Source organism: Apus apus, chromosome 2, assembly GCF_020740795.1.
Source record: "Apus apus isolate bApuApu2 chromosome 2, bApuApu2.pri.cur, whole genome shotgun sequence".
In the NCBI taxonomy this organism is placed as follows: domain Eukaryota; kingdom Metazoa; phylum Chordata; class Aves; order Apodiformes; family Apodidae; genus Apus; species Apus apus.
In genome coordinates, this window is record NC_067283.1 from 76,295,320 (window position 1) to 76,322,560 (window position 27,241).

At 35.7% G+C, this 27,241-nt stretch overlaps 1 protein-coding gene across 1 annotated transcript in view; it reads left to right on the forward strand.

Moving 5' to 3' along the window:
* Nucleotides 1–8,889: 8,889 nt before the first annotated feature.
* Nucleotides 8,890–27,241, forward strand: part of CDH10 (cadherin 10) — an 86,648-nt gene continuing 68,296 nt past the window's right edge. Inside the window, exon 1 of the mRNA XM_051611635.1 lies at nucleotides 8,890–9,317. The gene's annotated coding sequence lies outside the window, so the exon portion shown is untranslated. The remainder of the gene's footprint in view (nucleotides 9,318–27,241) is intronic.

Below are 27,241 nucleotides of genomic sequence, written 5' to 3' on the forward strand. Positions count from 1 at the left end.
AGTAATAATGATGAATTCTGTTGAAAACTGCTCTTACTGAGAATCCTGACTGCTTCCACATTCTGAAGATGACATTTCTCAGTTAGAATTTAATTTTGCACTGAAGAAAAAAATGCAGTTTCAACATTCTCACTTCTCATTTTGTTTATGCAATGGATCAGATCTAGGAGAATTCTGACACTGACAAGACTACATATGCAAAATTATTACTGTTCTATTGTTCTCCAAGTGATGCAAGTGCCATTTTCACGTACTTGATTAAAATGCTTTCAGAAAAGAAATTCACTGAAGTTCTAAGTCTCCTGATTTGATTTGTACTTGATACTTGTGCAAATTTTTCTTCCTTGGATTTTTGTCAAAAGACTTTGCTTTCAATCTGGCAGTCCTGGAATTCATGCTAATACCATTGCTCTCATAAACTATGTGAGTCTTGAAATATAAAATTGAACCGTCAATAATGATGGTAAAATTTGAAGGATTCAACCTTTATTTCCCAAAATTTTGAGAAAATATTTGTTGTTTATACCAATAGTCTAGCTAATTTTTACTGTATTTCTACTTTTGACTATATAGACTTCACTAGAAGGTGAAGTTAAGTAGGTGAATTTGCTACCAATCTCTCAGTCCTTATGTCTGGATATTGCAGTGTTCTTGATCAGTTGGTATATACAAAGTCTTTTGTATACGTAAGTAACTTTGAGCATAGTGTGCATTGCCTCTAAAAAAACTTGTACGAAATAACTATACATAGAATCTTTAAGTCTTTGATTTGCATGTTGTTAATCAGGATTTTTACCAAAAAACAAATCAAAGTTTGGTCTTAATGTTTCTGTAGCATTTAAATGTATGTCTTTTAAGTGGAACTCATGGTTTTCTCTTGAGTCATGGTACTGAGTAAGAAATTGTGCAGTAAAGTCCCCCCTCTACCTATGGTCAGAAATAGACTGAGTTTGTCCAGATTATCTAGAATAGATAGAAATATTGCCTGAATTATTTAGAACCAGAGCCCAGGTTGATCTTCTACCCTCAACAGGGGCTTATCATTACTTATCATTGCTGATATTTTTGTTAGGACATGAAAAAATTAAATGCTGTATCACTTCTGTTGGTAAACAACTTTCCTCTCTCTAAACTTTAAGTTTATGCCTGCACAATTCTAGATACCAAAGAAGAAACTGTGAAATTGCTTAGGTTTGCAAACCAAGAAATAGTGAAATAGTGCTAACAGGAAAAGAAAAAATATTTTGCAGCCTCTGCCGTTCACTAGTTTTGTTGTCTCAGTTAGAACTCAGTCCCAAGTCTAAACTCTACTAAAGAGGTGTTTCAAAATAAAGGTGAAGTACAAGCGCAGAGCTGATTCTTACCAGGAGAATTTATAGGTGAAAACTTAGAAGGAATAGGCTTCCATACCTGCGGCTTGCAACTGAACTTGGTAACTGCAAATCATTTAAGAATGGTTACGAAAGAATTAAGGATGAAGGGGATTGGGGCTTTTTTTGTTGTTTTGTTTTATTTTCTTCTTTGTCTGGCTTGTGACCTGTTAATGCTACTCTCTGTGAGTTCATTGGAATAAAGCATTTTCTGAAGTGTACTGCTTTGCAAATTGGAAGCTTGATTCATATCAAGCACAACAGACAACAGAACGGATCCTTTCTTTATTTCACTTCTTTTCTGCTATCCTAACTTTAAGGTGTGCCTCTTGATAAATAAGAAGGTAACACAAAAGTAGCGCTTTTCATAATCTGTTAAAGCTGAAGAGTCAATGTGCATCTTGCTAATTGCATATGGACAGTTCAATTAATAAGAAGCTTAAACTATCCCAAAGTCTCTCTGAATCCTAATGTGATAGAGCTAAAGGTTATACACATGTTGATATGTAGTACTTCTTTGTATTTTGGCTTTTGATTTTTCTGAGTAGGGTTATCTTTATTACAAATGTAATGCCTGTTATTATTTAGACTGAAAAAGTATGCTTAATTTGTTTTGTTGTTTTTTTTTCTCTGCAGAGATACAGTATTTTTCCAGTGTGAGCAATTGATCTAAAGCTGTGTAGCAGTTTCGCTGTTCTTAACATATCCCCCATCACATTTGCTAAATGTAAAATGATACATCTGTGTTCTTCCAGATATCTTACTGGAGGGATTTCTTGTGTACTTCTTAATTTCTTTGCAATTGCATATACACACATATTCGTATATAAGTTAATGGAAGGGCACTAAATCCCCTGACAAACCTGCAGCATTGGTATACAATAGTAAAATTAGAACCATGCAGCTAAAACAAACTTCTCAATAAAACCAATGTTTAACATTTTTTTACATTATTTATGCAGAGAAACATATTGATATTAGATGGGAATGAAGCAATAAGTTGTTAGAAGCATTCGTACAGTTTCTAGTGCAGTTGCCACTGAATGGAAACTGAAAAACAGAAAGACCAAGGAAAAGAGAGATATAGTAACTTTCACATTATTATGATTAAGGACATCTTTCATAGCAGTATTGTGTTTACCCAGGGTTATGACTGCAAGTAAACTTTAGTAATGTTCAAGCCAGTACTAACAGAAAAATAACGAGCTAAGTGACTTGAAAAGGGGAAAGTCACAGAATAATTTTAGTGAAGTCAACTGAAGATATTTTCTGTTATATTTATTTCCATAGTATTATACAGAAATAACACCCTTCATCCAAATCAGAGGATATCTCTTTTGCCAAAAAGTTTTGCTTCGTTGTATTAATAGAGCATTATTTCTAAAAAACACCCTGTCTGTTCAGGCTGCTAAAAACATGATAAGCAATTTGAAGAATGTTACCAATAATCCATAAAGATTTTTCTTTGTGGTTGTGTTTTTTTTTTTCGTAATCATTAGGTAAACTATAGACAAGTTGGTATACAATAGAGCTGGTTTATGGATATCCAGCTTAGTAATTTTGTGTTTTGTGTATATAGTCTTTTGTACGAATTCTGTTTAATTTATACAATATTTATGTGTGTTTTCTAGGTAACTATAAAGTTTTTTTTAGTTTACCATATTAAAATTCACTTGCAGTATCAGAGTATTTGAATGCTCCAATACAGGAGTAGATGATTTTTAAAAGCAAGAGTTTTAGCAGATACCAGGATGTGTGCACTTAGAAATAACTGAAATGAATGAAAGAATAAGTTGTTGATACTTTGGAGATGGCTATATACACTTGACGGCTTTCAACAAGTGGAAAAAAAAAAAAAAGTATGTTTTGGTTGAAATGGGATGCCAGAAACTCAAAGTATGCAAACAATTTATGGTGATGGTGGTGATTTTTTTTGTTTTGTTTTCTATCACAATAGATCAAGGGATATTTATAACAGAGGTTAGGGCACTGCAAGGCATTGCTGAGTCTCTAATGGAGAATTAGAGGAAATGTGAAATACTTCATTTGTGTGGGATCTGTTGTAGTTGTATTTTTGTCCATGTGGTCTCACAGAATTACAAAACAGTTATGGTTGTAAGGGACCTTTGGAGGTTTTTTTGTTCAACCCAGCCCTGCTAAAGCAGGGCCACTTAGAGCCAGTTGCCCAGGACTATGCCTGGAAAACTTTTGAATATCTCCCAAGGATGGAGACTCTACAACCTCTCTGGGCAACCTGTGCCAATTCTCAGTTACCCTCACAAGATAAAAGTTTTTCCTGATTTTCAGAGGGAACCTCCTCTGTTGGGTCTCTCTCATCCTGCTGACACCTTGTCATCTTCCTACAAATGTGACTCTTGGCTTCTGGGGTCTCTGGCAAGTTTGTAACTACAAATGAAAAACAAAGCATCTCCACTGTAGTCAGAGTAGGTATCATACTAGACCTATTGTTTCAGAGGAAAAAGCTGCCTATCTTGAAGACACAGATGGCAAAAAGCAACTCCAGAGAACCTGGTAAGGTCTATGCACTATACCCCTCTTTCTGACTTTGATATTTTTTTTTCGTTCTTTCCGCTCAAGTTTTCTTGTCCAGTCTTGATGAATGGACATCTTTACCCCTGTTCTGTGACTTTCTTCCTTCTCAATTCTTTAGCAGAAATATATATATTTTTTTAATATATTTATTTTTTTAAATTTGCTGTCCAAGAAGAATACATCCTCCAGCTGCCACTCCTCGTGCTCCAACCACTCTTATGTTAATGCTTCTTGACCTAATCTGTCCTCACTGATAAGCTTCTCAGACTCAAAGGCCAGCTGTACCCTGTGGAGTTTTATATTCTGCTTTCAAAGCACGAAGGTTGTTTTACTCCCGTGAGAAAATTTCAGCTGTATAGTTTTTCTTCCTTCTATGAAATCTCAGTATCATTTTGGCTGAAATGTTTTTAAATTATTTCTGCCTGAGGCAGACCATCAATGTAGAAAATTTAATTCTAAATAATTTGTTTGGTAGATGTATAAGCAACTATAAAAGAACTCTTCTAATGGGAAGCATTAGACAGTATTAAAAAATAGGTTATGATGCCACTTTGTTTTAAAGTTACTGTTGTGTATGAAGAAGCAAATGATTGAGTAACTGTTTTGCCTTAGATATCGATACGCTATCCACATAAATGAATACTGGCTTTTAAATAGTTGACAATACCAACAGAAACAAGAGTTAGTGACAAAATATGGCTTTTGAAACTTAAACCTTAACTCCCAAAGTTAGTCCAATCGAAGTTTGTAAGTGTGACTTGAAGTAACTATAGCCAAATATATTAATATAGTTCTAGGATAATATTGGTTCATTCTAGCTGCATAAAACCATGAAAGAAATATACCAAAATTACTCTGCAGAAAAGTGAGTGTAGATACAGTGATTCTGAAGTTCTTGTTCCTCAGTAATTCCACTAGATCATTATTTTCTTTGACTTCAGAATTTGGTGTAGTTCTGTGTGTTAGTGTATGCACATGTGTAGAATGAACTTTTGTGCATACACACAAATTGATATTTATTTGGTTGCAACTCAAATAACAGAAGACAAAATGTTAAAAGGAACTAGGCTTTCTATTTTAAACACTCAATATTTTGTTCATTATCCAAAAAAGCAATGCAGATTTAAAGAGCTACTTCCCAGACATATAGATAGATTTCTACATATTTCTATCTCCTTTAATTATAATTTACTTTATCGATGTTACCAAATTGAAAATATAACTTTTATTTTAACAAAGTCTTTAGCTTTCTACTGTAAGGTCCAAGCCTAAATCTGGTATTTTTGGAGGAAGAAATGCAGTGCAGTTGGTATAGAAGAAAATAAAATTCCATGAATCATAGAATCAACAAGGTTGGAAAAGTTCGAGATCATCAAGTCCAATTGTCCGCCCTGAACCCCTAACCACTAAGCCATCTCCTGAAACACCATGTCTACCCATTGCTTTTTTTTTAACACCTCCAGGGATGGTGCTTCCATCACTTCCCTGGGCAGCCTGTTCCAATGCCTCACCACTCTTTCTATATAAAATTGTTCCTAATACCCGATCTGAACCTCCTCTAAAGCAACATGACCCCATTTTCTCTTGTCCTATCACTAGTCACTAGGGAGAAGAGACCAACACCCACCTCACTACAACCTCCTTTCAGGTATTTGTAGAGAGCAATGAGATCTCCCCTCAGACTCCTCTTCTCCAGGCTGAACAGCCCCAGCTCCCTCAATCTCTCCTCATAAGACCTGTTTTCCAGACCCCTAATCAGCCTAGCTGCCCTTCTCTGTACCCTCTCCAGCACCTCGATGTCCTTCTTATACTGCAGTGCCCAGAACTGCACACAGTGCTCAAGGTGCAGCCTCATCAAGGTGTAGTGGAGGGGCAGGATCATCTCCTTGGTCGTGCTGGTCACACTGTTTCTGATGCAGGCCAGGGTGTTGATGGCCTTCTTGGCCATGTGGACACACTGCTGGCTCATGTTCAGCTGTCTGTCAGTCAGCACCCCCAGGTCCCTCTCTGCTGGGCAGCCCTCCAGCCACTCCTCCCCAAGCCTGTAGCACTGCTGGGGGTTGTTGTGGCCAAAGTGCAGGACCTGACATTCGGCCTTATTGAAACTCATGCCATTGGCCTTGGTTCATCTTACGCTGCTAGTTTTGCACAAAAAAAATGGGTAAACTTGGAAGACAGCACAAATGTGTTAATATTGTCAGTCTGATGTGGATCACTAGGAACTTTGCACAGTGTGATGATGTTAGAGATTAGGAAACCTGATTTAGATCCTGCAGTCTCCTCCTTTTCCTATGATAGGACTGAAAATGAAGTTCTCTGAAAATCTGTAGGTGGTAACCTGATGACCTGACTATTGATCGAGGGACAGGCTGTGGATATTGTCTATCTGGACTTCCAAAAAGCATTTGACACAGTTCCCCATAGAACTCTCATTAAAAAACTGGCTTTTCATGGCCTGGATGAGCACATGATCCATTGGATCCAGCACTGGCTGGACAGTCGGGCCCAAAGAGTGGTGGTCAATGGAGTAAAATTCAGCTGGAGGCCAGTCACAAGTGGTGTTTCTCAGGGCTCAGTGTTGGGACTGTTTCTGTTTAACATCTTTATTGATGATCTTGATGAGGACATAGAGTGTATTATCAGTAAGTTTGCAGATGACACCAAGCTAGGTGGGAGTGTTGATCTGTGTGAGGATAGGGAGGCTCTGCAGAGAGACTTGGATAGATTAGATTGTTGGGCTAATGTTAATGGTCTGGGCTTCAACAAGGCCAAGTGCTAGGTCCTGCACTTGGGCCACAACAACCCCCTGCAATGCTCTAGGCTTGGGGAAGTGTGGCTGGAAAGTGTCTGGCAGAAAAGGACAAGCAGCTGAATATGAGCCAGCAGTGTGCCCAGGTGGCCAAGAAAGCCAATGGCATCCTGGTTTGTATTAGAAATAGTGTGACCAGCAGAAGTAGAGAGGTGATTGTCCCCCTGTACTCAGCACTGGTGAGGCCACACATTGTGTATTGCGTCAGTTTTGGGCACCTCAGTTCAAGAGAGATATCGAGGTGCTGGAATGAGTACAGAGGAGGGCAATGAAGTCGGTGAAGGGCCTAGAGAATAAATCTTATGAAGAACACTTGAAGGAGCTGGGATTTTTTAGTTAGAGGAAGAGGAGGCTGAGGGGAGACCTCCTCAGTCTCTAACTACCTGAAAGGTCATTGTAGAAAGGTTGGTGCTGGTCTCTTTTCACAGGTAGTTAGTGATGGAACAAGAGGGAATGGCTTCAAGCTGTAACAGGGTAGGTTTAGACTGGACATTAGTAAATTTTTTTTCGCAGAAAGAGTGGTTAGACACTGGAATAGGCTGCCCAGGGAGGTGGTTGAGTCACCATCCCTGGATGTGTTCAATGGTCGTTTGGATGTGGTGTCAGTGGATATAGTTTAGGGGAGAACTTTGTAGAGTAGGGATGATGGTTGGACTTGGTGATCCCAGGGGTGTTTTCCAACCTGGATAGTTCTATGATTCTATGATTCAATTCTGAATTTTGTATTGATACAATGGGAAAGGGAGAAGGAAAGCAGTGGAAATTTTTTTTACTTACGTGTTATGTATTGCACGTGTATTAATGAACCCAAGTACAGCCAAAGCCAATGAACTTCGTTGTCTTTTCTTGGAAGATTAAAAATCTATCATGATATGTAATTTTTTCTAAATCACTTTGTATATGGTAGTAAAAAGTTCCCCCCAGCCCCTTGCCTTTTGCTGCTTTGCTTCTTTCTATCTAGATGATGTGTTCACATGATAGAATTGTATTTTACCTAAATGCTGACTTGCTCATCTGTCAAAAGGTTGTGTATAGGTGGTGGGTCATTTCTGCTCCTACTGATGGTTACAGATCCCAGGAAATGACAACAGTTGTGATACGAGGCATGATAAGGATCTTGCCTTTTTTTGGTGTCTTTTCTACTCACATTAGCAGCTGAAAACAAGAAAAAGAGTTACCACTGAGCAGCTAGCAGCCACCAGTTGTCTTTGTACTCTTCACTAGATCTTCTGATAATGAAATAATTTTCATTGTTACTTTCTTCCTCACTCCCAAATACAACATCTTTTAGCTCCTGTTTTGTCAGAATTTGTCCTTTTTTATTATTTTTAGGAAGACTTTTTTACCACCAGAGAAAGTCACTTATGACGCCTCTTAGATAGAGCAATACTGACATCCATTGGTTTAGTCTTATGTGACTATTTGTTAAATCTCTCCTAAGTAATGTACGTGCAACTCTACAGTGTCACAATGAAAGGATTGGAATTGATATGATCCAAGGAGGATTGTGCTAAGTCCAATTTGCTGTATTAGAAATATGAAACTAACATAGATTAACTTGATGAAAAGGAACACATTGCAAAATGTGAAGTCCAAATACGGTCCTCCAAATGACTGGAGGAAAAAAAAAAAAAAAAAAAAAAAAAAAAAAGCAGCAGGCATTGCAGGTTTCAACTGGGGAAAACATTAATGGGGGATTAATAGTGATGCTGACATTTTTTTCCAGATACCTAATATTATATTAACCTATCTTGCTTTATATTAATCATAGAACAGCTGAAGCATGAGGAAAAATATTTTCGTGTAATAACACAAGCAGTTAAATTAAGAAAAAAACTCCTCTGGTTCATCTGAGTCCTCTGAGGTTGTAATTTAACTTGACACTCTGCTATTTTTATGTATATATATATTTATAAACATTGGTATAAGATCACCGGTGGTATAGGAAATGGCTATATTTAATCAAGAAAAATACATCACAAAAATTCGGTATTTATTATCACGAGAAGCTAAGCAGATGAAGCTGATTACCTTAGACTTCAAAAACAGGGAACCGTTCTGTCAGCGAAGGGAGGGCGATGGGCTTTAACAAAAAAGCTCTCCGTTTGCTGTACCCTCCCACCGCATTCACTTGCAAATCACTGTGTGCTTGGAAAAGCCTGCACTTCCCTAGTCTCCAACCTTCCCAGGCTAAGTGCTGAGGCTCCATCAGCAGCGCCTCTCCGCGCTTTCGTCCTCGGAGGGAGAGTGAGTGTGCGTGTCCGTGCATCTTGCGTGTGTGTGGTGGTGATGGTGTGCCGTGTTTGGTTGAGGATTGTGGGGATTTTTTGGTTTTGTGGGTGTGTTGTTTTTTTTTTTTTTTAATCGGGAGCTCTGAATGAGTGCCAGTCAGAGGGAGAACTCTCCTTTAGCTTTGATTCCCGGCTGTCCAGAGTTAAGTGATGCTGGGAGAAAAAGCCTGAGTTAGAGCCAAGTAGGGTCAGCCTTAGAAAATAACAGGAGAAAACAAACAAAAAAAGGACTCTACTAGCTCGTTTTTCAGTTTGGTTTGCACGGACATCACTTTCTCAGAAGCAGAATAAAAGGTAGGAACCTTTCATATTTTCATTTCCTTAAGCTCTTTGTAGTTATTATTACACCAGGAATAGTAAAATTGTTCTACTATGTATAACTTTTTACATTTTAGAAATATGCTTCAGGAGTAATGAGACAAGGGATAGGAAATAACTGCTATGCATTCTCTCCTCAAAGTAAACCAATATAATATTTATTCAAGATTGAAGCACTGAACATTTTTTTTTTTTTTTCTTCTAGTAAGCAGGCTATCTTTTGAGTAGCAGTTTCCATCTGTATTCAGCTCTTCTGAATTCAGTGGGGGTAACAGTACTATTTGGATTGAAAAAATACAATTTTCATAATGTAACTGTTAGGAACATAGCATGAAACATACACCTATGTACCCTCACTTCCTCTATATCAGTGCAAGTCTGTTAAAGCTTTCACTGCTATTTGCTGTGTCCTGAACTGTATTTCAGAGTAATTGTACACACTCAGAGCAGATGCTTCTTATAAAGGAAATTCCTATGAAGAGGGAGTAGCAGGGTGAATACAGGCAGCGTTTCAAGTATCTGTGCAGAGCTATATACACGCAAATGGGGAAAATGCTGCCAGGTTTGACATTTCAGTAAAGGGAGGGTGGGGGGGATGGGGAGGGAAGAAGGGAAAAGGTGGAGAGAAGAAAATTTCAGTCTGCACCTGTGTGAGCATTTATTGTTGCTGCTGCAATGAAGTCCCTATTCTGTGTGGTGTTAAATTAATACAGCACAATATAAGTCTAAATCCATGTCCCCTGCTGCTAACTATTGATGGCATTGTTAGCTGCAATAGAAATTTGCAATAAGCTAATAATATACATGGTACTAGCTGCAGCCATAAAACCCAAACAGTCCTTCAGCTCAAGAGAGTGCATCTGCATGGGCAATCAGTAACAAATAGCAACTGCTATTTTAAAATTGACTTACCGTGTTTGTTGCTCCCACATAAATGGGACTGTTGCCTATAATCTTAATTTTTCATTTTAGTATTACCCAAACTGCATACCCATTGCTTTTAAGTTTTGTTGTTTGGTTTTTTTTTGTTGTTGTTGTTGTTTTTTTAATTATATAACTTGTTGTGTATGCATAGATGAGTGTGTAAGTGTGTGGTTTGAGGAATCAGGCTTGTTAAACATGATGTGGTTTGGGCTTGTTTTGTGTTTTTTTTTTTTAAACTGGTAAGCTTTAAATTTACAAAATTATATTAACTGGAGGGTAAAAGCAGGGGGTGGGAGACTGTAACATGATTATGAATCTCAAAATCTTTTTCAAATATGCTTTTTACTAGGAATACTATGACTGGTACAAATATTTATTGAGATTTTCCAGTTACTCAAACTTTTATATTAATTGGTACTTTTTGGATGTAACCATAGTTTGTGCTATTTTAGAGGAAGAGATGAAAGAATGAACTTAAGGGGAAAAGGCAAATAAAAAAGACAAGCTATCTTTCTCTAGAGTTGAAAAAAAACACTTTTTAAAGTCAATATGGGCTTACATCAAGAAATGAATGCTTCTTGGATTCTAAACTGGTAACCTAGTTAGTGTCTGAGAGCATCTTCTCGGATTTTTGTATACTTTGTTAAATAATAACACAGAGGTCATTTGAGTAGCAGTTTCTGTTAATCATAGTTTAGCTTTATGTCCATGTTTTTTTGTGTGATGTCAAGACAATTTTGTACAGTTAAATAGGGACTTTGTATTATCTGAGAATTCTTATCTATAATACAAATATTTAAACTTGAAACTGCTAATGAAGGTTTGATTTTTTTTGTTACTTTGGGTAACGTTAGAAAAATATGTCTTTGTTGCTTACCAAGACAGTTTTCCCAACAGTTTATATGTATAATGCTTTGTAACAGCTCATGGAAAAGAAAATAGCAAAATGTATCTTAAAAGGACTGTACACGGAACCTTACATATTCTTAAATATTCTTGCTGGCTTTGCATTACAGTGAATCGTGTAGATATAATAAAACTTTTTACTGCATGTTCTCAATAGACAAAGGATCTGTGAAGAAACTGATGAAATACTGAAATGGGCTCACAGTAGACACTGTGGTTACTGTTCTTTTCTGTGCTTAGCTTTAGTTTAAAAGTGCATAAAAATAATGTTATATGTCAAAGTAAATGAGCTCATCATTGATTAAATAGATTAATAAGGTACACATCTGCACATGAACACGACTATACAAATTTCAGCTAAGTAATGTAAGTTATTTTTTCATGGTAAATTATTAAATGCAAAAGGCAGAAAATGTTAATTTGAAGGTAATAACTACCTCTGATTCTGAGAAAGTAATTTTCTGATGACAGTGTGATTGCCCAAGGAATCATGACTGAAACAGAGCCTGTCTCATCTGGGTAATTCTATGCAGGTGACTTAGTTTTTATATCTGTTAGGCATATTTACAGCCGGGTTACAGGTCACAACACCCTGCCCAAGTATAATTTTATACCTTATCACACCACTAGGTTGCAGCACTAGTGCAGGGGGTCAAATGAAGATTGAGTGGTAGAAATGGGGTGAAACAATTGAAACCAAGTTTGTAAACACCAAGACATTATAATTGAACTTAACAATATGTCCTTTTTAATAGATTTCAAAAAATATGCTGTGTAGGTAATTCTTTGATATTACAGGATAGAGAGAAATGGAAGGAAAATGCTGATTATTTGGGCAAATAAGTAGACAGAATATAAAGGTTGAAGAAACGTTTTGTGAGTGCCTTAAGTGAATCATGTAAATATATGTTCTGTATTATCATATATTTGCGATAGGCTTTTTAATAATGCATTAATTTAGTTACCATTATTTAAAAGGGAAGAAAATTGAAATTCAAGAGTAAAACTTATTATGAGCAGTTAAAGTATGCCAAACTAAAAGGCATACTGGTGAAGGGTGTCTTTGCTGCATATAAGGATGCCATACCATACTACAGTTTCAGTTTCATCAGTAGTTGCTTACTATTCAGAGCAAGCTCATACAAACTAGAGGTACAGTTCACTGAAACCTTAATTGACTATTCAACAAACACACTGAACTTCCTGCACCCTCATGTCTACTAATGTGAACATATTATTTTCAAAACAACCCCATACTTCCTCTACTGTCCAACTTCTGGGAAAACTTGAAAGCAAGAAACAAGGAAGAGACAGTGGTATTCTGAATTCTGTCTTGAACTAAAAGTTCCCCGAATCTCTTTTCAGGCCAAGAGGAATTCTTATGCTTGATTTTGCTTGTTTTTCTCTCCCTGGATTTAAAGCTCTTCAGCTCTAAGTCCTTGGCATGGAGTTTTTCTGACTTGCCTGTTTCTGTGGACTGGAAGCTCTACAATAAAGCAATGGAAAATAATCCTAATTTCTGAGGAGTTGAATGTGTTACAGTTATCAGGCTGTATTACCACATAAAGAAAAATACCAAATAGACCTGAGCAGTTTTGTCTTTGTTCCAGTTTCCTCTGGTAGGAATCCAGAGCACCACCAAAGAGTTATTGAGCTTATACATTCTATTTACTGGCTTATCAGTCTAACTTTTGTATGTGGAGGATCTGCCAGAGTTTGCCAGTTGAAGCTTTGTACACATTTCTCTGTACGTGGAGTCTTCTTGATTATTAAACATTAGAGCCAGTTACTTCAAGTGTGTGTTTGTACAGTAGAGGCAATACAGGGAAAGTCTTTGTCTGGTACAGTGATTGCATTCCAGCAGACAAAATACTATATGATTCCTCTTTTAAGATATATAAGCTTTTTATCATTTCACTTTTTCTCTAAGCTCCCACTACCAATTCTTGCCTCTGCTAACTTATATGAAATAGATAAGGTTTATCACTTTTTTGATAAAGCAAGTCTAGGAGGAGGCATAAAGCTCTAGCAGTATTTCAGAAGTACTTCCCATCTGATACTTTCACAGGGCGTCTGATGTATAAACTCAAAACTGCTGGTTGAAAGTGTGTAGTACTATGCCTGTACCAACAGGCTGCATCAGGGGAATACAAAAACATTAGAAGTTAACTGGATATCATGAGAAGAACATGGCAGGTGTCCTTTTAAATGTTGTTCCCACATGCACATCATTCTTCACACAATGTTGGGGTTTTTTATTTGTAACTTTATTATGGCATCTCTTAATTGTAACTCAAGGTGAATTTTGAAGCATATTTCACACAGTACGAAAACATAAAGAACTGAGTATGTGATATGTATTTATGTAAAGGTAATGATTAAAAAATATAATTTGAAATAGTTTCTTGAATCCTCTTGCTCAAGAGCTAGAACTGTGTTCTTTGTGTTATAAAAATAAAAAATCCTCTCTTAAATATTTTCTCATGATGAACCATATATTTTGTGATTTTGATGTGTGTATATGTGTGTTTCAGTATTTTACTGTTAATATTCCATCACCTGCCACATTACAGATTTGACTTTTTGTATTATCCTATTTCAGTGCTTTGCATTACAGCATAAAGAATATGACATGGCATTGCTTAGCCCAATCAGATCATGATCCTTTAAAATTAATACAGGCCTCATAAATTCTGCAATGCTATAATATCCATATTTTTAAGACCTAAAAATAGCTAAGAATGTAATTTCCAGCACTATGACTAAGGCTCAAATTACAGTGTCCAACAGGACTGCTAATTTCCCCCCCAAATTAGCATAAAATAAAAATATTTATAATTGTACTTTTATCAGTAGTTGTGAATTGTTATACTGTCCTAGTAGCATGTACAGATAAAACAGAGATATGCCTGTGTCTAGGAAACTTAGGTGCTGTTCATTCTGTCATTGGTATCACAAGTGTACGGCTGATTTTTACTTCCACTAAAATCAATATGGTTTTGTACATAGATTTTCTTGAATATGTTTAATATCATTAGATAAAATACATGGGCAGAATGGGTTTTTAATGAGTGTGAGAAAAGAGGTAGGAACCTGAGGTATTTGTAATTAGAGATGATATTCAAGATAGAGGGAGGTTGGCCAAGTTTATCCTGCTTCAAGGATTTATAAGAAAAAATATCCATTAAATATATAAGTTAATTTCTCTTGCAAATAGTCACCTGCCACTTTCCTGATGCCTTTTTTATGGTCAGTGGAACCGAGACCATAAATACAGATAATGTCCAAGATACAAGTCTTGGTCATTATCAGTAATGTTGCTGTCTGCGCCATGTTAGCATCCTTGCCTCTGTTCACTGTTCTGGGGTGGTGGGAACTCTAGGGCCGAGGCTTCTGTAACCTGCAAAGTTTTTTTGTATGGGTACCACTGCCACAGATGAAGTCTCCTAAAAAGGCTGAGGACAGATGGGAAGAAAGACATGCCTTCCTCTCTCATACATTAAGATTTTCCTGATTCTAACCACATAGTTTAATAGGAATTATTTTTTTTTTCTTAACATGTTAAGCATTTTTGTAATGTTCCCTTAACAATGCTGTCCCTCACTAGACCTTAAAATGTTGTCAGATATGGCCTTGACATGCATATGGACTTCAAATATGAATTGGAGCTGTAGTGTGTTTTATCTACAAGTTCCAATTTTTAAAGGGAGAAACTCTAATCTTTTCTCCATATGCCATTCTACAGCTTTGGCAGAGAGGAAAAGTGGGGAAACGTGTACCTAATCTTTTTTGTAATCTTGACTGAAAATTGCGGATAATATTACTACACGTAATTTTAAATAATTTTTTTTAAAAAGGCTTCTTTCAATCAGTAGGCTATTTCCTCTATTTTTTAAAATGCACTTATAATCATGTTTTCCTATTTCATTTCTTGTTAACAGAGGAATACCTGAGCCTAAACAGATCAAACAAGGTGTAAATCTTTAAGTTTCTACTGGCTCCTGTTCTTTGGTCCTTGAAGACCTGTAGAACCATTTTATCTGTGTGTCATCAGCACGTTATTTAAAAGTAGACTTCAATGTAATTGATTTCACTACATACATTCATTAGAGGTGCACTTGTGGTAATTAGGTGACTAGGATTCAATTCTTTAAAAAATGTAGGGTGTTTTTCTTTTTTAATGTTGAGGCTATTCAGCAGATGACCTGGATTTTCAGTTGCAGACTGTCACTTCTTAGAAATAATTGCAAAACAAAACCCAAGGAAAATGGAAAGAATAGAAAGGGGTGGGGGTTGGAGGGAAGGCGGAATGTGTTTAAAACAGATCCCAAAACATGATGAACTGAAACAGCAGAATGCCAGTATTATAGCTCTTAGTTTTTTTCCACCGGTAAGAATAAATTTTAGTAACAAATTATACAAATAATCCATCACAAAAATTACATCATGTTTTAGATCATATTTTCATTATCAGTAAAGATGACTTCTCTTTTTTAAATTTAATTTAGTAGGGGGAGGACTTTTACAAATCAGTACTGTTGTATATTTAGGATATTTTTTCTTTCACTGTAAGCTTGATCCAGCAAAGTAAGGTATGTAGAGCTACTAGCCTACCCTCATGATTTTCTGCTAAAAAAACAAAACCGGTTAATCGAGCTAAGTCACTCTAGGGTCATGTAGTAGTGAATTACCATTAAATAATTTAAAAAATACCAAAACAAACATGTCAGAATCTGTAAAATTGCAGCCATAGAATAAGGAGAGTTTTAGCAGAGATCAACAGCATTCAGCCATTTAATCAGGAGTCTTTAAGTAAAATGGTCCTGTGTTAAATGGTAAGTAATAGTACAGATCTCAGTTGATAAGTGACTTATTGCGTTTATCCAGTCATTTTGCAGATACATGGAAAAAAAAATAAATCCTTTCTAAGATTAAGGAAGTAAGACTTTTCATTATAACATGAAAGATCATTTAAGATCTGCTTAAGCATATTACTTTGAAGCTGCCTAAATATGCTACTACTTCCCACCCGCCAAGGTTAAGTTTTAAATACTATTTTTTGTTTCCTTCTTCTGCTTCCTTTTGTGATAGTTTCCACAGGCTTTTTGACAGAAATCTATAGTGTCCATAAAAGAGCAGTACATATTGCACTACTATGAATACCATTTTATGGAAGTGTGATTTTTTCCCCTCTGTTGCACAGTTTTTGCTGTCATTAATGTGCTGACATGTGCTCTTTTCCTTGAGTAAGAGTATGGTGCTCATGGTCAACATATAACTGCAGCTGACATCTTGACCAAAATGAGTTAACAGAGCCCCAGGTGTATTAGGTATATTCGGTTCTCTCCATGACTTGATAATTGGGGACATTTTATTGATAGTTTCTGATTAAGAACTTAAAAGCTTATGTGTTACCCGTTACTAAATCTGTTTTTTTCTGGGAATTGCATCTGGATGGCAGATGAATAGATACAGATAGATGGATTTTCCTCTGTAATATTATTTTTTTATAAAATACATTCTTTTTTCCTTTCTTATAAAATTCCTTCAAATTTATCTTCTTAAGTCATTTCAAATGGAGTTACACCCTGATTTGACTAATTAATTTGAGAAAATCTTTCTTAAGGTGGAAATGTATTATTTTTAAAAATTCATATTATTTAGACAGTCTTTAATTGTTCTGATGATCAGAAGAAACTAATCTCTTTTCTGAAATTTAAGTATGTGTGTGAAATATATGTACTAAATGGAAAATTATGACAAAATCAGACCATTATTATTATTATTCTTGACTTTCAAGGGATCTGAAACCATGCTGAAACATGTACATCTGAAATATATCCTAATTATAGCTTGATTTCCTCTAGCTTTCTCTTTGAATTCAGAATCATGAGAAATAGAAAGAATTATAAACTAAGACATAGTGTATTTATAGTAATAATCCCATTAAAGTTTTGATGAGCATAAATCTTCAAGAAAATTCAGGAATCTATAATGTCAATAACAAAGATCAGTGAGCTTGAGCTATTCAAATTTGGATGCCTAGAAGTTTATGATAAAGAGGAAGAAATCAATTCAGTTCTGGAGTGCAAAGTTGTTGGGTTGGTTTATTTGGGTTTTTTTTTTTGTTGGGTTTTTTTGTTGTTGGTTGTTTTTTTTTAATAACATTATTTGGTGGTTTAAATTATATTTGTTATGCTATTGTTTTAGAACAGAATTTACAAATAACATTTTAGAAATTAGTTTTTTGGGTTTTCATTTCTAGCAACACCCAGATGGTAAAGCTCAGAGAAGTTCAGCCTTCTAAATTAAAGGACCAAAAAAACCTGTGTTAATACAGCAGAGACTTCTTGCTGAATTTTGGGTTATGTATACTCAGGAGAGGAAGTACCCACCTTTTCCTTCCTCCATGGCTGCAGCCATCAAGATCTATCCACTAAGTGCTTATGTACATAGGGTCGGAGGTGTGTTGCCACTTGGACAGCCTGTGAAAGGCAGGTCCAATGGGATAAAAGCAGCCTAGGTGAACCACAGCTGCCAGTTAAATGGATCCTGCACATTCTCTGGAAAAGCGCCTGGACAGTCATCTTACAGATATACATAACCATGGGGTAATTTTAGTGATGTAGCTGTTTCCCGTTTATATTGGGTATGCTGATTGGAGTCCATTTCTAGCTGTAGAATATTAAAAACCTTTTCACAAAAAAAAGAGTATACAAGTAAAAATAAATTATACTTCAGACCTAGAAAAATGAACTTTTGGACTAGTTTAGAAACTTTTTTTTTTTAATCATTATACTGGATTAAAATTGGATTATTCGTCATCAGGACAATAACATGAAAAAAATGTGTCATTACGGCATGATGACTACAAAATAAAGAATATTTTAATGGATTGAATTCTATTTAAGTCAACAGAATTCATCTCAATGATTCTAATGTGTAATCAAGCACTTAGTTCTCAGGGTAATCCATTAGTGCATTGAAAGATACGAGTTAAAATTAAGTGATGTACAGAAAAAAAGTTTGGGGGTAGCTTAATACATTTATGTATAATCAGAAATATTGGCAATGAAGATCAGGGTATTGCTGACACAAAATAATTATTTTATAATCTTGGCATAATTTATGGTATTTTTAAAGGAAACAACAATAATTACTTAATTTACTGGTGAATTAATAGTTTTATGTTCTCAGATGCCTAGCTTCTTTCTGGCTGAAGGCTGCAAACGCTTTTAAATAGTGGTTTTGTTGGAATTTTTTAATAAATGAAATGTGCTACCTGAAATAATTGCCTGTGAAGTAATTATGGTTTCAAATTTTTCTTCCCCACAAGGCTTTAGAGTTTTGATTTGGTTTTATGGACTTAGTGCACTCTGACCTGTTACTCTCATACCATACTGTTCTTTGTGAAGCATGAGGTTTACTGTGGGAAGAGAAAACATTTATTTGACAGTTATCCTATAGGCTAGAAATATTTTCTTCAATATTTCTCCAATTATATACTATGCATCTTTTTACAGTGTTCATTAAATTTGAGATTTATTTATTTTTTTTTTCCCTAATGAAAATGGAGAAGTAAAATTGAGTGGAATTAAAAGAAAGGTACTAATGTATAATTTGTTGAACTTTATTTTGATAAAATTTCCTTTAGGGGAGACCATAAACTCTGCCTTTTTCATTTGTAGTTATTCATTTGTGTATATTCTTAAAAAGGACATTTTTCATTCTGAATGTTTACTGCTTGTTCTTTGTAATTTGTAGGAGGTTTAAGCTTTGGTAGAATATTTTTTCTCCTTATTTATTAACTTTATGGTAAGTCTCAGCATTTCTTCAGTTTGTCAAAGTAGGCAGAATGATATTCATATCTTGCTAACCAAGTCAAAAGTCAAACGTTGATGATATTTGTGTGCAATTCCCTGAAAAGTTTGTTCTTTTTTTCAACTGAGAACCTTAAGGATTGCAGCTATTTTTAATCGTTTGGTGCCATCTTGTGGTAAGAGGATAGTTATATGAAACCAGGAGGTACTCTTTTCTAGCCCACAGTGTCTATGTCTACACCAAAATATCTTGCTTTGGTGATACTGTGTATGTCTGATTTTTTATAGTGACTGTAAAATACCAAGTCAAGTCATGCAAAGGACAGAGTTCTCTTTAGTTGCCTTTTTTTGTTTGTTTATTGAAATATTTTCAAATGCATTATAAATACTGATTAGAAAAATCTCTCAAACAATTGACTCTAATTTCCACATAGAAATAGATTTTTGGTGTGTAATGCATTAGATCTCTGTAGAGTACTTAAATACTTGCCTATTACAACATAATTCTCAATAGACTTTTATTGTATTATTGCGTTAGATCTCTGTAGAATACTTTAATACTTAAGTAGCTCAAGGCAATATTCATTTCAGCATGCTGTCATGTTTAGCAGAAAACCAGGGTCTATGCTGGCATTTGTGCTTTTCATTTTATTTTCTGGTTTTGGCTTGGGAAAATTCATACAAACCTGCATACAAAAAAGCAATAAGAGCATAGGAATGTTGTTTATTTTACTGATGGGTGGTTTTGGTTCTGTCTTAATACTAGATTATTGCCTGTTTTTTTGAAGATAATGCTTGTAGATGTCTGCAATCTCACTCTATTTCCTGAGGAGTTTTCTATGTGATAGTCCATATTGACTTACTTACTTATCTTTGAATTCCAGTAATGCTGAAAGCCTCTGGATGCAAAATTATTAATCCCTGTCAATAGCTGGAAAGAAAGTCAAAATGTCAGTCTGGCTTTTACTCAAGTCAGTGGTTCTCATTCTCTCAAAATTAAGAATGGTTGCATTTTTTTATTTTGGTAAGACGTTTATTATAATTTGGTCTAACATCCATCCAAATATCTTGTAGTCATTGAATGTAAATTGCAGATTATACCTTTTTGAGTGATAATAATATCTTTTTTTCAGACAAGGAGTATGAAAACATATAAAGATTAAAAATGCACATACTTTAGGACTAAAAAACAGACTGAAATTTTGAATTTTGGTCCAGTACTATAGCTTTAAAAGTAAAATAAAATCACAGTGTTTTTGATAGTGTATCCTCCCAACTGAAAAAGGAAAGACTGTCAATCAAAATGAGTACACTGATTAAGATCTCACTTTTTAAATGAATGTACTGTTCCAACTGGCTATTCTTGCAATGGCAGATACTTCCATCACTTTTTGTACACATTGGCAGTACTTCTTCACTGCGCATTATATTATTTCTAAACTTTTACAGAAGACGTATTCTAAGGATGTTAATACAAGTTATGTTTTCTAGCAATTTATATGTTATATATGAAAACGTTAGTAGTCAGAATGTGATTTTTAATAAGCAATCTCTAGATGAGGTACAGTTGCATGCTGAACTAGCTTGTGACTGTGATAAATCATTCAACAATTGGAGGGTTCCTTTGGGTGGTTGGAGATTGTGTGATTTCTCTGATTAGGGTTAGCTGAGTTAGCTAGAGATAAAACTCAGGAATGGAGGGAAGAATTAGTGGTTTAAGATATAGAATGTCAACACTTTTTTATGTGTATGTGATTATGTGTTTGTCAGAATTTTCTGATCTCAGTAAAATTCTCTTGACAGCACACTTGAAGGCTTCTCTCTCCTTCTGTACCTTTTGTTGCCTTCTATAGTATATGTTGTCTACAAGATTAAAGTGGTAAAGAAAGATTTGCAATTGCTCATTCAGTGAATTCTCTTACAAGGACAACTGTCACGATCCAATAAGCCAGAGATGTGGAGATTCTCATGGGATCTTGCAGAGACAAAGTACAGTATTGAGTGTTAAAATGCAAACAATCACCAGGGCTGGTGTATGGCTTATGGAAGATTGGGCAGAACCCCCTTGCTTTCTAAGCTCCCTCACTCTTGTGTGGAGCCCAAGTGTGGCCTTCCCTCCTCTAGTATAAGTGGTACATCATGTACATCCCTTTGTCCTGAGGCACCCTGTGAGAAGATCTAAAGGTGATCCCAAATGGTGAAATTCAGATGCAAATGAGGTCAGGTGTCATGTACACACCAAACTTTATTGGAGTTGCACAACAAAAATTCAAGACAGGGAAGTGAGAAGAAAGCAGAAATACGGAGAATAGCAAGGGATAGGTTAGATAACACCACAGTGCAGTGAAGTCAGCAGGTGGGGAAGCGCATCACTGTATTGATAGTCTCACAGCTTTTTATAGTACCTCAATCCCTCCTCCATGTACATGCACAGTGGGTTTCCGAGGTGGATTGGGGGGAGGGGTTCACACATTGACTTCCTCCTCACAAGTCTTCCACAAACCTCCGGCTGCAGGTAAGGGAAGGGGGTTGGTACTGAGCTGTCTCCTTCCTTTGCGATTTCAGCACCTTCTGGATAATTTTGATGAGATAAGCCATTGTTTGGTGCTAAGGTTCATTTCAACTTCTAAGGACACAAGCTTGCATTCCAACAGTGTTGAGACATCTTGACAACACAAGGTTAGCTTCTCACAACAATAAACCTAAATATGTCTTTTTGATAGAAAGGTGTCAAGCTTAAAGTGTGACTCTCAATAATGTTTGCATAAATATAGTTACAATATTATGATATACATAGTAAGATAACAGTAATTACATGGAAATAAAAATATAATTTGTACATTTTGCAATCCATATAAAATCAGTTTCTATATCATTCCATTATTTGCTTTATAAGTCTAATAGAGACAATATAACTATAATTTGTAGGCCCAGTAGAGTTTACATTTTCTTAGATTGAAAAATACAGTCAGTATTTACGCATTAAACAATATTCTCGGTTATTTCAAGCATGAATGGTCTGTAAAAACGAAAACTCGGAAAGATTTCTGGAAAGTTACCAAAACCACATCTTAACATTTTATTCTGGATTAATAGTTTTCCTTTGTGTATGCATGGCACTGTACTTTTCATGTAGTTACTTTTAATACAAGCTGAGTACAGAACATTTAAAAGAACATTAAAGAGAGGAAAAGTATAATTCCGTTATATATATATATATATATATGTATTAGAGTTGTGGGGTTTTTTGGGAGGTTGTTTTTTTTAATTTATTTTATTCGGTTTATGGGATTAAAAAAGTACATTTGCTTAAAAAAGCTGTAGGTAAGGCAGACAGCATGCCTCACCTGAAACGTGGGGCAAGATGGGCAACAAATCAAGCACAGATCCAGAAAGATGATGTGTCATGTCATACATTAGCAAAGAAAAAGTCTCTAATGAGAAGTGGTTGTGTTTATGCAGTGCAAAAAACCAGAAATATAACTCAATGGATGTTGTGGAGGAACAGACAGAGACTTTCTTGGATTGATTGATATACATACTTGAAATACTTCAGAAAATTAAGTGAATGTGTATTTGAATAAATAGTGAAATTTTGAGTGAAATTGTTGTGAAGATTGCATCTCTTAATTCACATGAGAATATACTTCACTAGCCTTCAAAAAAAAAAAAAAGAAGAGGCCGTATAAAAATAAATATAATATTCAAATATAGAAGAAATTCTGGTTTGGTCAAGGATTTGAGCAAAAATAACATTGGCATGAGATTACAAGAATTCACAGATAGTGTTATGTGGCTAAGAGGGATGTAAAATAAATTTAAAGGAAGAAAAGGGAATTTAGATAGTTAGGCAAATGTCTTAGAAAGATTAAATAACCCAAAGTATCAATGTCTCTATTGATGTTAGAGGAAGCATGGTCATTTGAAGTGATTATTACTATTTGTGGAGCTTCTGCAGATGAAGAGAAAATAGAGGCAGTTAAGGCTTTTGTGATTATAGTCACAAATGCCTGGAAATCTGTATATTACCATTTCAGAATATGTTTTTGAGAGAAGTGGAATTGCTAGAATTCCTTCATCTCAGTTGCCAAATCCCTTGTACGCCATCTCTGCAAATTACAGGTGTTGAATAGTAGATTTTTCTCTTGCAATCCCCGTGTGTTTAATTTAGTTAGAATTTTAGATAGGTAAGTAGATACATTATTTATGCTGGAAACTGTTAGATCCTGTATATAAAGGGGAGACTGAAAAGTGTCTGTTACACAACTTGCCTAGACGATCAAAAGAAAAAAATGTTTTTTAAAACTGTTTCTGGGGTTAGTCTGTCAGATAAGATTGATTGCTGATCTGTGGAACTTGTATATTTAGTGTGTTCTGCTCCTGACTGTCAAAATTATTTATGTCTAGTGTGACTACCCGCTAGTCTAAGCAACATTCACTGAGGCTGTGGCAGTGAAAGAAAAAAAATTTAATCCTGCTATACAACTGCAGTAATATATAACTGACATGTTTCAGAGTTTGAAAGCCTAGAGAAATTCTGAACAAGATGTAAAAGCATATAAGCACAGGATCCCTACAAACATGGGTGCTGTTCATACATACAAGACATAGGTGTACCATCTTTTCAGACATCTGCAGAAACAATCTGAGTGAGTTTGTTGCTATGACTTTGTGCTTTAGAGATTACTGGCTAATGTATTTAGGGCAAACCAGGAAGTTCTATTTAAACTGAAAAAAGAACTGCTACAGTAGGGGTATTGGTACTGGTATTTCAGGTTATGTACTTTTTGGCATTAAAGATCTTTTGTTTGCCAAAGTGAACTTCTTTGCCTTCTTATGAAGCTGAAGAGACTCCTAGGTATACATTAACTGCAAATGAAACACTTGTTTACTTCCCTACCTTTTACAATGTAAACATAGTTTGAAACATTTTTGAGGTATGAATACTGAAGTAAGACGAAAATTAAAATGGTTATTTTATTGGACTAATGGAAAAAAGTCTATGTACTTCAGAAATAAAACTGTATCTTCCTGCAATAAATTTATATTGTGTACTTTGATGCAGAGCAAACTGTGAAACACGTGGAGATAGCTGTCATTTTTGGGTACTGTAAAAAAATGCAGAAAACTAAAGAAAAAAGAAATCTTGTTTCCTTACAAATGGGGGCAAAAAGTCCTGCCTTAAAAAAAGCAAACAAACCCATATTTTTTCCCTGATTTAACAATCATTTGACAATAGTCTTTCAGTGCCTTGTGCAGGGAAGAAACATTTGCAGAGAAACAAAGCCTTGTTTTTAGAGCTGTCTCCTTTCAACAGTATTCTGTTGAAATTCTGTAGTGTGAGGGTGATGAGACTCTAGAACAGGTTGCCCAGGGAAGCTGTGGGTGCCCCATCCCTGGAAGTGTTCAAGGACTGTTTGTATGGGACTTTGAGCATCCTGGGAGCATCCTAGTGGGAGGTGTCCCTGCTTATGGGAAGGAGGTTGGAAATGGATGATCTTTAAGGTCCCTTCCAACCCAAACCATTCTATGATTCTATTATATTTTAAGTTTTCAAGGACAAAAGAAAAAAAGGACCTCCAGATATTCCAGTCTCAGACTAGGCTACAGCGATTTTTTAGTTCCTCAGAGTTTGTCACAGCTGATTTACCTGAGAAAGGAATGGTAGCTCTGGCTTTCCCTTTGTTAGTCCACATTGCTATCCACAAGAACTCCTCTGTCACTTCGAAAAGACCATACTAGAGTCTTGCTCCTCATTAAAAATAATAATAATACAAAAAAATCCTGAAGAAGAGGAAGTAAGAGTTAATTCACTCTGCTTCTTTTTGTGTGTTTTAACACTTCCTCTGAAAGGCATTTTGGTTAACAGCAGCAGTCAGGTGCTCTTGTTAATTAAGTCATGCTTGAAATATTTTGTAGTTGTTCATGCGTAAGAGCCATGCGTTTGAAGAACCAGAAGATGTAGGGCTGGACAGCACTGCAGAAGCTCCTCATTGTCAGTGGGTTTCTGATGTTCTTTTCCTAGTTAGAGGGGAAGAGCTTGCCTGCAAGGAGGATCAAAAGCCACCTCCTACTGTTTATTGCAATCTTGGAGAAGGTACTAAACTGCAGAAGTTTGAGGGCCATGGTTTGTTGTTAAACTAAGGTGCTTTTGTGCATGGGAAATCCCAGCCTTTTGCCAATGACTTAAGCCTGTGTTTAATTTCCATTACTGTTGAAAGGATTTGAATATATATGTAAATTTAAGCATATTTAAATTGTTTTTAACACTATGCAGACATGTACACATCCATGTGCTTTTGCCAACTCAGTCTTTAATGAAAGCTGTGCCTTGTTCTGAGACTCTTAATTTCCTAGCAGAAAATCAGAATAAGATGGTTCTGTATTTCTGAGACTAACTGGATGTTAACCAGTGACCTTATATGTCTTTGTCTCAGTTTCTGCTTAGCAGTACTGTGTTCAGAACTTATAATTTTTCAGACATTTTATTGGTTTCCACCTATATTTTAGTAAAAGGGCAATTTTCATCCCTCATGTAATTCATAGAAGGCAGTGATCCTTTTTTTAATAACCTTTTAATGATCTCCACAAAGTATTTGTCACGTAGTTGATGTAATTGATTTAAAGACCAAGATGAGCATTCTGCTTTAGTAATTAAATGCAGAGGGCAGTTGGAATGAATAAATTATATATAAATATATGTGATTAGAGCTTGTCCTGGAAAGAAGTGCAGAATGAGAACCTACGCCGAGCTGATCGTTGTTATTACCTGAGAAATGCTTAATTGCACTTTTGCTTCAGGGTACATTAAGCAGAATTTTTTACATCCAAATCAATATATAGAACTATATAATTAATAAAATATCAACATGCTATCCCACTAAAAAAGCTACAGTGTTGTAAGCCAAACAGTGTCAATTATTTTAGAACTATTAAATCTTCAAAATGAGACTGTGACCCAAAATGATAAGGGGAATCATATTAAGAGCTTTCTTTTCTGTGTTTTTTTAATACATAAATTTTACTCCTAAAATATTAGTGTTTGTTGTGTTATCCTCCTGTTTGTTTCTGTTCACAAAATTTCCAAAATCCTAAGCAATGCTTTTGTAACGTTTCTTACATCCTCGTGTTGCCCAGCTGATACTCAGAATGTGATCAGCTGTTTGCTTTCTGAGCTGTGCATGCACTGGTATTTTGGTGTTGCTTCTTTGTGTCATGTTCTTTGCTTACGATATACTTCTTACATTCTTTGCTTCTCACTTCTTATTTCTTGCCAGTCTCAAATGTTTGTCTTTAATCTGTATGATGTAATATAGCAAAACAAAGGGTGAATACTTTGAAATCCTGGTTATTGTGAGCAAGACTGGAGTTCACTGTGACAGACTAAAAAGAGCCTGAAGTCCTTTGTGAAAAATTTTACTATGCAGCTGAAACTTAGAGCTCTTTTTTAAAGCAAAATATATTAATTCTGGCTGAGCATATACAATTTCTGTTCCAGTGAGTGGCTAAGTACCATGTCACAGAGTCACCGAGTGGTCAGGGTTGGAAGGGACCTCTGAAGATCACATAGTCCAAGAGCAGGATCACCTACAGTAGATTACTCCCAGATGGGTTTTGAATGTCTCCGAAGGACACTCTACCACTGGTCAGAGCAGCCTGTTCCAGTGCTCTGTTCCTCTCTCAGCAAAGAAGTTTTCCTGGATGTTTAACTTGAACCTCCTATTCTCCATTGTGTGCCCATTTCCTCTTGTCCTGTTATTGGACACTGTGAAAAAGAGACTGGACCCATCCTCCTGATGCCCTTTAGATATTTATAAGCATATATGAGATCATAAATGTTGTAACTCTTCCAGGTATGCTCTTCCTGGACTTTATCACCAAGACCCACAAACATTGGTTTAACTTTGATAGGCCTAATTTAAGTAGCAATGCCCTGAATAAACATGCCACTTAAGACAAAATATGGCACACTAGCAAGGAGGAACATTAAAAAATTGTTCAATTTATATCTGTCCACAAAAAGAGACTAACTCTGTGTATCACTATACACATCCAGATACTTCCTGAATACTCTATGATGCTTTGTGTATCCTTACAGATATTTTTTTCTTGTGTTTCTTACTCATACTCAAAGAAAGAAGGACTGATAGAAGACATTGAAGTTGGGGGCAGCCATGGTTGTAGTGACTATGAGATAGTAGAGTTCAGAATCATGTGCAGCAGGTACCAAGCATCTAGCAGGGTCAAAAT